Genomic DNA, 12,308 nt, shown 5'->3' with positions numbered 1-12,308 from the left:
TGACCATTAGTATGATACTGTAGTGTTGGGCGTTTGGTTTTTGTCTTTTTCCTGACTGAGCTACGTCATCTTTTTAAAATAATTTTGCATTTGTTCTGAAAAATTTCCATATTTTTGTACATATATATATATATATAAAAATATATAAACTCTCCTGTAAGAAAGCAAGCCAAACTCTTTTATCTTAGTGCCACTTTTATGGAAGTCTCCTTTGGCCATTTTTATTTGTGATTTTGCCTTTTCCCTTGATCATGTCTTGAGATTTCTGTTAGACTTTTTAGTATTCTGTCTTGCTTTTGGTTTAGAGTGTTCATCTTTGGAGCCTGAAGCCTTTGTATTTCTTTATCAGGGGAGGCATGTTTTTTATAACTATATTTTCTTTACATTGTTAGCAATTCCAGTAATTTTCCTGAAATAAGAGCTTTCACAGCTTCTTGTAAGATATCATCATGAGTAATCCTGAGTCATTTAATTTTACATACTCTAAAATATCTTTTCTAAGATGGTCATACTGACATTTGTGTTCTCTGTCAACATAGTATTTAATACTGAGTGTAATGCTGTGTTTTCCCTGCTTTTCAGTGAACAATCTGAACCAAAAATATACCATTATCTGAATGTTTTCAATCAAATATTTAAACGCTAGTATGGAAGATGGTTATTGACTTTTCAGTTAAATGATGTAGTCTTCTGCAGAAATCAATTTTCCTTATATATTCACCAGCTGTATTTAAGAACTCGCATTTGGCTAGCACTTTTCAGGATCTAAAATAGAAAAATCTCTCATGCAGTGTCTTTCCTTAAGAGATCTCCAACATCTTACAGTCACATTGGCCTGTTTTTAAATATGGGAAAATTGAGGCACAGCTGCAGAAGCTTGTCCCAGGTAACTCAATGGCTGAAGCAGGCAGAAAAAGAAAAACCAAGCTGAAAAGGAGAAACCAAGCCATCAGTGCTGTATCTGTCCTGCTGGACTGTCATACCATTAAGTAAATCTGTTCAATTCACAGGAGTCTAATTTATATCACTAGGTTCTAAGAAGCTCATGTATCATGTATTTGTGTATGTTCCTAGAGAGACAGGTAGATGCACACTTTACATATCTATGTTACTTTTGGTATTGCATCATGAACCAAAGGTCTTGCTCAACCCTGTGTTGAACACATTCCTGTGTGTACTGTGAACATCCCCTTAAATAAGTATGATCCATCTTGATTTTCCAGACAAGTCAGGAAAAAACACTGTCTTTTTTCTGACAGGCACAAGCCAATTGTATAGAGAAATCAAGTCTCCAAGGCATTTCCCTGGCCCGTAAGGAACCCCTTGGCTTCCAAGCCATCAGCTCTTTGTTGTCAGCTGCATTCTGCTCCTGGCAGTAGTACACCCCAGGAAAGAGCGCAGATTTTTTTCCTTGTGAATTAAAGCCCACAACTCTGGGTAGCTAAAAATTCTTCATCTTTGTCTTTAGCCTCATGAATTTTGTTTCCACCCTTCCTGCGTGTTTGTTGGTGTTGCAGAAGGGTCCTGACATGCTTTTTGTAATTTAGCTGCCCCGTTCAGAACCTGTTGCAAACTTTTCCTTTAGAGAGCTATTTTTGGAAGGCAGTCTGGCCTTCCTCTGGTAACTTCTCCTTCCATTTATTTCCCTATTTCTATTTTATTATCTCATGTTCTTATCTTTGAAGTTACAATTTCTGGTTTTCCTGTAGAGTTCCTGTATCTCCAGTCCTGGTTTTCGCACACATAACCTGGCCCATGGTGTATTTCAGGAGTCAAAGCTGGAGAGGTTTGGGCATGATGGCTCTAAGAGGTGTATAGATCTTGCTTTTCTGAGAGGACTGAAATTGGCCCACACTGAAGTCATGGCAGTAATAATCTCATTGTTTTCTGGAAGGCTCATAGCAGGAAGCACCCTAGAAGACAGAAGGATTATTTTTGCAGTGTAGGTTATTAGCAATGTCCCTGGACTATGGAAAACCTGAGACATGGAGCCTTTTGTATGCAAAATAGCTCTCAAGGTTGTAACCAAACCCTTAAAATTGCAAGACATAGCTGCTCAAAACTGGTAAGATGGGTACAAGAATACAGCTGATTTTTCATAACTGAATTGTTGAGTTTTGGAAGTTTGGGATTGCTAATCTCAGGAAAACCCAAACTTGGTAAAAGGCTTGATCTTTTTGAGAGACTACACTCAGTTGAGAGACCAGTCTCTGCTTTCCTCCCAGGACTGCAAAATTACAACTTTCAGGCCATACTTTGGAAGGGGATTAGTTGTGATCTGTACCTTTTGCATGACATAAATGAATTAGATGAGCTAATCAGGCACCGGCGTGTCTCAGGATTTAGTTAAATATTGTGATCACCACAGTGTGTGCTTATGATGAGGAGAGAGGATTTCTCTTCATCCGTCTCCTGCCTGATGAGAGAACTGCCACTCCTGTGTCTGTCTGCTGTAGGTGTTGGCCAAGTGCTCCCAACCTAACATTGCTGTGACACTGTATTGCCACAACTTGGCTTGCTCTCACCAGTCAAGCACTGCCTGTTTTAGCAATATAAAGGTTAAGTGTCTAGGCTAAGTTCACCATCTAGACTCCTCCATAGTCAGTGGAGAACGTTCAACACCTCCAGAATGTAATTCATCCCATACAAAAATAGATGGCTAAGACAGGAAGAATGAGTCACTCTCTGGGGGTTGGTGTGCATCTCTCTGTTCACTGATGATAAAAGAAGTCTAGACAATTACCTTAACCTAGACACCCAGCTGTAAGACACCTCAGCTGTGTGAGATCTAGCTATGCTTTCAGGTCCCTAAAGACAGATTCCAAAACCCCTGTTCGAAAGTGAAGTAGCTTTCTGATTTCCCTGCAGCTTTCAAACTGAAGTCACTTTTGACAATCAGACTTCTGTCTCAGTGAGACACATATGGCAGTTTTACCATAACTGAATAGCTTTTTAATGAAAGGTTTTTTACCCTAAGTCCCATCTGGGAGTTATCCATGAGAAGTTGATGATGGTTTGAGGAATATTTCTTTCTATTACTTGCTGAATCATTGCCACCATTAAATATTGCTGCATAATTTCCTCACAAGGAGTCTGTTCCGTGTAGATAATATTCAGAATGTGGTCCCCATTGATTACTTTGATTGAACACATGCCACACAGCATGTCCTCCATGAGCAGGAGCACAACTCTTCAGCTGGTAGTTGCAGAAACTCACATTTCTGAGTTCATTTCTCATGGTCTGAAATTCATCTCTCATCCTCACTTTTGCCTTCCTATGAGCTCATTTGTTAAAGCATTTGGGGAAAGGCAGACAGAGAAGGGCGATGGATGACTGCAGAAGGAGAGAGAGAAGGCAGTAGAGTAACAAGACTGTAAGGAGTTGCAGTGCATCTATGGAGCCCTGGAGAAGGAGGCGGCAGTGGAGGCAGTGGAGAGGAGGTAAAGCCTCTCACATAGGACAGGTGAAGACCTGCCATATCCAACGTTGCAGTTCCTCACTGCCAACCTTGCCCCATGGAGGTGACCACTGCAGGAGCAAAACTGGCAGAACAGCTCAGGGCACTTGAACATCGGCTGCTCCGCTTTCTAGCCCATGACTTAGAGCAAAGCCACCTTCAGTTGGTGTTTCTGTAAAGAGACCAGACAGTGAGCAGAGGCAAGCAAAGCCCAACTCCAGCCCCAGGTAGTTGTCCTTGCTTCTAGGGTGGTGATATCTGTTCCTGTTTGATTGCAGAGCAGATGGGTGAAGATGATGTCTCCAATGGGACAGCATGGTTCACCAGCACAGGTGGGCAGACGTTGCTCCATGGGCAGGATGAACTGTTGAAGGGGAGACTTCAGGGTGCCAGTTTGTGTGTCTAAAGCTTTTGTCCCAGGCAAGTTAGAAGGAGGAGAGCCTATTCACCTTGATGGCTCTGCAGAGAAGAACATCATGGTTCACCTTGAAATACATGAAGATTTAATTCCTTTGATTTTGCTTTTAGATTATTTTTTGCCCTTGCTGTTTTGAAAAAATCAATTCAACATGGAAGCATGGTCTTCAAGGAAAATACTGAAACATTTTGACCATTATGGTTAACAGAAAACATTCCCTTTTTCAAGATGCCTTTTGTCCCTCTTTCTTGTGATAGGGAAGTAAGTTTGGCTGAATCCTGAAATGGTTTTTTTTGCATGTGTGTGTGAATTTTCTAGTTGCCAGAAAAAATAATTTGCCCAGTGATGTTACAGGTGTCTCTCTGCCTCCCCTGCCAAGACATCTGCCCACTGCTGCCTGCAGGAGCCCTCAGTGGAATCCGAGCCGAAGCGATGGATGTGTTTCTCTCTGGGAGTTCCCTGCTTCAGTCCTCACTGTGTCAGCTCTGAATGCAGCCTGCCAAGATTCAAGAAAATATTCAAGAAAAGGTTGAGGTATTCACCAAGCTCAAACTATTGTACAAGAAATACCCTGAAGCAAAAACAGAGCTATGAGATACCATCACACAGAGTCGCTTCCCCCACCCCGGCAGGCACCATGCCGTACCAGACAAACTCCTCCAGATAGGATCCAGGCAGAGATGTTTGCTTAACACAGCAGCTCTTTGAAAAGGCAAATAAATGGACAGTGAAGCTACACAGACATGTCACTGTGCAGCGATTTCCGTTTAGCATTTATGTTTAGTGCCAGGAAACCCTGACTCATGAATATGAAATCAGAAGGAAAGGAAGAAAGCAGTTGTTCATTATTAGAGCTTCGAATTGGGCATGTGGTGGAAATTAGCATTAAAAAACACATAGGTTTAAAGGAGAGGGGCTGGCTCTGGTGGCCCAGGAGGCTTGAAGACTCCAGCTCTGCAACAAGGGGATGTGTTTTTGTGGTGTGTTCTCTGCTTGCATGCTTTGCCCATGGGGTGTTACTCCTAGAGAAGAGCCCTGGAGCTCAGGGTTACCCATGATAAGGCTCTTGCTTGCATAGAGGTAGGGGAAAACAGATCCTTAATAATCTTGGAAAGCCTCCAACTTTACACTGAGGCAATGCTGAGCAAAAGCAGGGAAGAAGAGCCAATTAATAATTATCAGAAATAAGAGAAATAACCAAGAGCAACCTTCAAGGGAAAGGTTGTTCCCCAGATAGAAATTCCATGGTCCAGAAAATAAAGCTCACATTTAGTTGAGACTCAGTGAGGCCAACATGAAGGAGCCCACAGCCCTGATCCTTCTGCAAGTGGGATGCCTGTCTCTGCCCCATACCTGTACTTCAGAGATGAGAATAACCTTTGTGGGCCTGGTGGAAGCCTGGCTCCCTTTAACACAAGCTGTCTTTCTTCCAGCTGTGAAGGTGGGACACCATCCTTCTTTCTTCACCTACTTCCCCTTGCAAAAGATCACCTTGTTCTGCACTGAGCCCCGAGGGCCAGGCCCCAGGGACAGATGTGGGTCAGAAGAGCAGGTACTACCGCAGCAAATATTTTTGATGGTACTGGGAAGGAAGAAGCCACTAGAGACATTGCTGCAGGGCATCAAGGGCTTGATTTCCAAAGCAGCTCTTTGCGTATAACCCTGGGAGCAGCTCAAGGCAGCAAGGAAGCATGCCATCCCTGCTATTGTCTTCATCTGAAGCTGCCCAGCTGTGCTGTATAAGTACCCCTCTATTTCCTTGCATCTTGATAATCCCAGCACCCTTAAAATATTATGAGAGCTAATCTATCAGCATGGGGCACAGCAGCTCACAGCAATAGCAAACCATTCAGCAGATAGTCCAGGCCTGGAGCATGCGATGTGCCGTAACGGTGGCCGCAGGGTGGGCTGGGCAAGCAGTTGGATGATGGGTTGGGTGAGCAAGCACGTGTACATGGGACTGGGCAGATCTGCCAGGGTGCTGCTCACCCAAGTGTCCCTGTGCCACCACTGCCCTCGGTGACAACACCTCACCATGGCTGTTTTGCAGACCCAAGCTTTGCCCCGAGGCTGGGCCATGGGAAGCTGCCTGGCAGGGCTCTTCTCCACCCCGCGCTGGCTGTGACAGCTTCAGAGAGTCGTTAGCAAGCAAGGCGCACTTGACGTGAATAATTAAAATACCTGCTGTGCTTTTAAATAGTTCAGAGCCAGCCTTGGAGCTGCATGTGTGAGCGATGGCTGCTGTCTTTGGAGGAGGCCTAAGGAAAGAGGAGGGAGGAGGGATGATATCCAGTGGGAAATTAGGGACTTAATGCTTGTTCTGGCAGGAGGAGGGATGATGCTGGCAGCTCCCATAGGGATGTGGGCAGTCCCTATCCTGGAGTGGAGACCAGAGGCTGACACAGCTCTCCTTGCCATTCAGTGGGCATCTCTCAGTGCAAAACTCTCCAGTCTCCTCTCTGCCCAAGGTTTGAGAGGTGGCTGAGCTCAGAACCCACCCTTCCAGCTGCCCCAGGGCTCTCACGCTGGTTCAGCTTTCCAAACCCACGGGATGAGGGTGTGGGGCAGGGGGATGGGGACAGCACCCCAGCCTTGCTGGCAGCAGGTCACTCCATCGGCACAGGCAGCATGGGACACCTCGCCTGAGTGCACCCCGGAGGAGTAGGGGGGAGGATGTGTTGTCTTTTCCAAAGATGACATTTCCCCATGATATCAATTAGACACCGAAATGAAAACAGTTTCTGCATGAACAATTAATAAAGAGTTTCCCGCAGTCTCTCGGTGGCCGGGCTCCCTCTGTTCCTGCGATGCTGCCACTACCCCCAGCTGCCTCTGAGTTTTTATCACAATAGCACTGAAGGGGCCCGTCCCCCACCGCCAAGGAGCTTCATGAAACAGGGGAAGATATCAAACAGCATGTCAGTGTCAGTGCCTCTGGAGTGTGGAGCTGGGAAGCTGTAAATCATCTCTTCTTGAGAAAAAATGGGTTTCTAGGCAGGGGATGGAGGGAAAAATTACATTCCCCATGAGTTAGTTTCAGATTGAATTAAACAATTGGTTGACCACAGATATATATATATTTTTTTATATATATATTTTGCCGTGGAGAGCCTGGGCAATTCTAATTTGGGGTCACTGTGCAGTGATTTTTTTTTCCTCCATTTTTTTTAGTTCAGCCAATGATCCAAAAAATCGTTTGTTTTCACAGCTTTGCCATAAATACCTCCAGGGCAGGAAAAGCAGAGTAGAGACAGGAAAAAACGGCTGTTTGGGGACTGGGGCATGGCACAGTGAGGAGGGAAGGAGGGAGGGAGAAGTGTGTGCTGGCAACTTTGCAGCACTGTGCGAAAGGCATCCCGATGTTTGGTCCTTTCCCGTGTCTTACGTGGGGAGTAGGAGCTGCTGCCTGCCACCCTCACCCGTGGCCCTTTGCCCATGAAAGGCGAGGGCACCCAAGCTGAAGATCAACAAATTAGTCTTTTCCCCTTATTGCAGAATACTATCCATCTAAAGATTTCCTTTAATTTAGAGCCATGTAGAGTTTGAAAAGCTCTTCAACTTCACTTGGGCTGATGAACCGGTAATTGAGCATACCTGGGATGTTGGCGTTGTCTTTGCCTCTCTCTGCATTTGTATCAGTCCGTGTTTGTTTTCCTGAGCTGTAAATCACTCAGAGCTTGGAGAGGCTTTTATCAAATCCTGCTAGGAGCCAGTCGTTTTCCCTTTCACAAACACATTGCTAATGCCACGTGGAACCCACTGGCTTTGCTGCTCATTTAAAAACAATGAGGATGTTATTAAATGGGAAAAAAAAATTCCTTAGCAACGCGGGGAAGGGGGAGGAACAGAATTGCTCCTGTCTCTCCAGTGCTTGCTCCTTTCGTCTAATATCTGTCCCATTGATCTCCTAATATGCTCTGCTTTGAAAGCCTGATTTATTGCCCCGTGCTCTCTTATCTCCCTGCGTGTCTCAGTCCGTTAGAGCACACATTGTTCTCAGCTTCATTAGCAACCAGGCAGGTCGGCTGCTGGCCCTTGGTCCAGCCTCACGCGAGCAGCGTGACACCTCCTGTGCTGCAAATGGGTGCCCCTTTCTCTGCAGGATCTGGCCCACCCCAGCCATCTCTGGGCATGGAGAATTAAGTACATGGTTTAAAGGATTCGGGCTCTTCATCTTAAGATCTCCAGGTTCTCCCATGTGTCCTTGGTGTCCACCTCTTTGGTGGTCTCTGAAGATATCTGGCCCTCTCCGTCAGCTCTAGAGGGACCACAGCTGGCTCTCTTCCCACATTACCCATATCTGTGGCTGATACTTAGTCCAGTGAATGTGCTCTAACACTGACAGGTTTGGCAAAAGAGAATTTCAGATAAGAGAGGTAACAGTCCCGATTTGCCATTCTTGGAGCCACTCTGGTCCCTCACCCAATGGAGGAGCTGAAACAGCACCACGTGGCTGGCATAACCCATTAGCACAGCCAGTGTTTTGAGTATAGGTTGTTTTCAATGAACTTTCATGGTGCTATTTACTCAGGGGAAAAAATGGCAAGTTATTTCCATTAACAAAGAAAGGTGAGAACTTCGCAATCTGTGTGTGAACTTTTCGCGAGCATAAAATGAGGTGAAGTTTGCCAAACCGACTATTCATTATGAATTGTTCATTCAGCTCTAATTGCTTGGTTCTAGCCACTGTTAGAAGGACTGCGTGACACCTTGGTAGTACGCAGTTAAGGTCAGAAAAGTGTTGGTAGAAATGACTTAGTGTTAAGTCAAGCTTTTGTTTGGATGTAATGGTACTATACCTGCTTAGTTTAGCAAGAGAAGTGAATGATGCTGTTTGGCTTCTTGTCATTGTGCAGCCCAGATAGCTAATGGAGAGTGAGCTGTGCCTTATTGACTCCCACTTTCTCTGTAGAAGGAATAATTAAATTCACCTACAGAATTCCCATCTTCTCATGCATGGCAGTGTGCAATTTCCCTGCATATTAGCTAACTAGATTAGAGATTACGCATGCAGGATCACTGATGAGAAAGCACAAGCTAGAAAGGATCTGGCTTGGCTTTCAGATCTCAGGTGGTATTTGCAGGACTTACACTTAGGAAGAGCATCTCTTTTTTTGCTTCTAACCTGACAAACTTTGTCTGGAAACCCAGAGGAACAAGCAACAGGGAGCCCCACCGTCTATCTTTCAATAGCATTTTCTGAAATGGAGCTACACATTAAAGTCTCACCAGTTCAGCCTTTCACTTTGTGGAATACGTGCCCATCTCTAAAATACCTGGTTATTTTTTCTTACCCCCATAATATTCTCATCTGACATTCACTCTCCTGGAAGCCACCAACCCAACATTTACCTACCTGCATTCAAATACCTGTCATTGTTCTTATGCTACTGTCCTTCTCCTTTGAATTTAGAGATTATATTTCATAACTGACCTCCAACTACCTATTGCCTCCCCATGACACTTCTCACCCTTGTCTACCTGATTGATTAGTCTATTATGCTCTCCACTCTCCTGATGACTTACAGATTGCCCGGTATCTGTCACAGGCTTGCTTTTGTTCTGTAATAGTTATTATTGGAGTTTTGCAACACCCTCTGGCTGCCATTCTCTCTCCCCCTTTACTGTCCTCTGCCTACCTCTCTTGTGAATGTCTAGTTTGGAAAAAGGAGAAGAAATCTTTTGCGAAAAAAAACCTATCTGCTGTGAGTTCACATATACTGGTTAAAAAACATGTTTAAGATGCTGTAATTTTCAGTGGGGCTCTTTATTTTCTTTGCACCATTTGGAGGTAATAAGATGTCATCAGATCAGACTGCGATCGGTGACACAGCTTGGAAGGCAGCTTTCTCCAGAAGATTTCCTCACCTGCATAGGTCAATGAAACAGCAACAGAGCACAGAGCAATGTTGTGTTTAAAGATGTGTGTAGGTAGAAGGGTTCTGCCTCCTCTGGGGGAGAGGTCTGGGACGTGTCCCAGATTCATCCATCTCCCAGCACTTGTCAGAGGTTGTCCAGCTCTCTGATATTGTTCCAGGCTTGTCCCAGCTCTGTCCATCACTCTGACATTTAATTAACTGCCCTGTTCTCCTGGATTTTGCACTGGATTTGTGTTGTCTTTCAGAAATACCTCTTAGGTCATGTCTGAATATTAGTAACAGGAGGAATAATAAAATGATTGTCACTAATATTGCTATTATTGTTATTATGTTGATGGTGATAAAACAAGACATTGAATATCACAAATATGAGTACTGTTACGATTAGTGTCACTTCTTGCTATACTGGTTGTCTTGCATCACAGGTGAGCAGGAGCTGTACAGCAGTGGTAAGCATAGAGATCCCTGGCCAGCCAGGCATTGAAAAGCAAAAGAGAAACAGAGAGGCAGCTGGAAGTGACCAATGAGGACAATAAAATCACATTTAAGATTTAAAAACATTTATGAGACCAATCCCCAGGTGTGAAGATGATTATTAAGCTTATTAAAATCTGTCTGTGCTGGGTGGCTGGTGCTGGTGGTGGCAGTGGCTCCTCACTCCTCCAGGAGCTCTGCATTGATGTCTGCCTTGTACCATCTGCCTTGTGCATGCCCAGAGCTATCCATCTTCCCTGCATCTCTTTCAGTCCCCGTCTGGCATTTGTCCCATTCTTCTTACTTCAGTCCCAGGTCCCCTTCCATCATTTCTTACAGTTCCTCCTCCGCTGGCGGGTGGATTTCTTTTCCCTTTTAGTCACTATGTAGAGCAACTGATCTCATTTGTACCTCTCCTTGGTCCTGTTCCCATTCACATCTGGTCTCTGTGTCTCTGTCTGATCCATGACTGGAGTAGCCGTGCTGTCCCTGGGATGGCTTCGTGTTAATCAAGCTGTCAATCAGTCTTTTATACATCCTAATGAAACTCCCTCTTATGTTTTCTTTGTTTTTCCCTTTCAGTTCAAATACTGGGCTTGGTGACCATCTTGTGCGATCCCGAATGCTGTGTCCAGAGTGCCTCCCAACCCCTGCAGACAACAACTAGGAGACGTTCATGACTGTAGCAGGAACCAGCAGCAACACACAGGCGCAAAGGTAAGGGATGACCCTGTCGACTGCACGTCTGGAGTGAGAGAAGTAGCTGGTGTGAAACAGCTGGCCATGGGAGAGAACCAACGGGGATCACATGGATGGAGCAAGTCTCTCTGGGGAGGGTTTCAAGTGCCTGGAAATCTTCCCCAGGAGTGGATCATGAAGGGGAGCCTCATGGCATTAATTTCCAAGAGGGAAGAAGCAGGTACAGAAATGGACAGCGATACAGGGTTGTGTTTCTCACATTGCTGTTCTTGGGGTGATTTCTAGTGGGCCTCTTCTCTGAGCGCTGGCCAAGCGTGGACCTTCTTGGGGAAACCCTGAATGGCTGAGCAGCAGCTGCTGCACTCCTCAAAGTGTGGTAGGAGTGAAAGTTATAATGGTTATAATTTTATTTTTCCTAATATTAAATTCACATTCTTCTGTTAAGATCTAAGGAATGTGGGAGAAGTGCATTTTTTTCCCCCAGATGAGAAATTCAATGTGTGCTTCCATGCCAACTTCTACAAAATTGTATTTTACAAAGCAGGAAAAGAACATCAGGTTCATGTTGGTGCTGTAACTTAGTTTTATAAGACCACAGTTTGCCCTGTGTTTCCTGTTGAAATGACTAGCTGTGCTGGGCACTCAGAAATTTTCTCCCTCTTTCTCATCTCCACCTTGACATTATGAAAAGGGTTTTCATCAATCCATCGAAAGAAAGAGATAACTTTTGTATAAAAGTGCACAGTCGACAGAGTTGAGTTTTTTGGGTAGTATATAATTTTTTTTAAACTGTTATTATTTAAAATACGCTTTTTAAGAGGACAAAAGGGAATAGTTTAATGGAAACAAATTTCTATAGCAAAATGTGCAGCTGGATGAAAAAAGATTATTTCTGTTATTACTTGGGTAGACAGGTGAATTTGGAATTTGAGTACAAAAGGTGTTAGAAAGTGTGCTTAAACTTCTCTTCAGTGTGCTGTTGAGATTGAAAAGAGTAATTTTTGGAGAAAAACTTTTCTCTGAGCCTCCATTTCCAGCATTGTCAAGTCTATAGCAGCGGCCTTTTCCAACAGCTATTATCATGTTTTCACCTTTTCTTCTTCTACCTCATTTGTCCTTTTTTGAAGAAAATGTAGTACGGGTGAAAGACTTGCAGGTCCGCTGGCTGGAGCTGGCCTGGGAGAGAGGAATGGCAGTGCTGGAGGTGCACCGGCATCTCTGAAGGCCAGATGACAGCGAGAGGCTACAGTCGCTGGTGGGAGGGGGGAAGGATGGACAACCTGGCGTAGGGGTAGTCCTTTTGAAAGCATCTACAGCTCTTAAGACCCCCTTTCTAAAGTGACTTTTAACCAGTTAGGAACCTAAGCATCATTGAAGATA

At 44.6% G+C, this 12,308-nt stretch overlaps 1 protein-coding gene across 5 annotated transcripts in view; it reads left to right on the top strand.

The window, feature by feature from the left end:
• ELFN1 (extracellular leucine rich repeat and fibronectin type III domain containing 1) overlaps window positions 1–12,308 on the top strand; it is a 110,201-nt gene that overhangs the window by 49,164 nt on the left and 48,729 nt on the right. For 3 of the 5 annotated variants that reach the window (XM_042798362.1, XM_042798363.1, XM_033000312.2), the window contains one exon: window positions 10,812–10,946. The gene's annotated coding sequence lies outside the window, so the exon portion shown is untranslated. Of the gene's footprint in view, window positions 1–4,230; window positions 4,411–10,811; window positions 10,947–10,984; window positions 11,149–12,308 lie in introns of those variants that run through there. The other 2 variants (XM_042798364.1, XM_033000315.2) reach the window with 2 other exon arrangements.

The sequence above is a fragment of the Tyto alba genome, unplaced genomic scaffold (genome assembly GCF_018691265.1).
Source record: "Tyto alba isolate M040663 unplaced genomic scaffold, T.alba_DEE_v4.0 Super-Scaffold_28, whole genome shotgun sequence".
NCBI classification, from domain to species: domain Eukaryota; kingdom Metazoa; phylum Chordata; class Aves; order Strigiformes; family Tytonidae; genus Tyto; species Tyto alba.
This window is presented reverse-complemented; position numbering and strand designations above follow the sequence as displayed.